The 712-nt window shown below is 36.7% G+C and overlaps 1 pseudogene; it reads right to left on the bottom strand.

Annotated features, from left to right (window-relative positions):
- Positions 1-635: 635 nt before the first annotated feature.
- On the bottom strand, positions 636-712 carry LOC115284787 (annotated as a pseudogene; the record flags this gene model as incomplete).

The raw sequence follows: 712 nt of genomic DNA, 5'->3' as shown, positions 1-712 counted from the left end.
TGCACTTTAATAAGGATTCAGAGGTAAAAACTGTAGCTCCCACTTTTAGGATGCTTATAGCTTTACAAGAAAGGCCACATCATGTAATACACTTTACAAGTTTGGGGAAGGGGAGGGGTTTGTGATCAGATCTTCACTTCTGCATTAATGGTTTTAACCTCCTAAGTTTCAAATTCAGTACTTTTTTGTCCATTATATTGTACATGGCACATTTGTATTAGTTTGTAATGGAAAATAATTTTCTACCATAGCTCAATAAAAGCTTGAAAGCCCTAGCTTTCATGGTAGTAGCAGGAATTTGTTTTACTTTAATAATTGTTATGATTTCCCTACTGCCAGACTAGGGAGGTGAGTATTTTATTTTATTTTTTATTTTTTATTTAAATTCTAGTTAGTTTGCATATAGCATAATATTAGTTTCAGGTGTACAATTTAGTGATTCAGTGCTTATAACGCCTGGTGCTCATCACAAGTGAACTCCTTAATCCCCCTCACCTATTTAACTCTTCTCTTCCCCCCACCCCGTCCCCTCCAGTAACTGTCAGTTTATTCTCTATAGTTAAGGGTCTGTTTATTGATTTGTCCCCCCCCCACGATTGTTTGGTTTCTTAAATTCCACATATGGGTGAGATCATAAAAATATGAAACGCTTCACAGATTTCTGTGTCACCCTTGTGCAGGGGCCATGCTAATCTTCTCTGTATTGTTCCAA

Source organism: Suricata suricatta, unplaced genomic scaffold (genome assembly GCF_006229205.1).
Source record: "Suricata suricatta isolate VVHF042 unplaced genomic scaffold, meerkat_22Aug2017_6uvM2_HiC HiC_scaffold_20963, whole genome shotgun sequence".
Classification (NCBI taxonomy): Eukaryota; Metazoa; Chordata; class Mammalia; order Carnivora; family Herpestidae; genus Suricata; species Suricata suricatta.
This window is presented reverse-complemented; position numbering and strand designations above follow the sequence as displayed.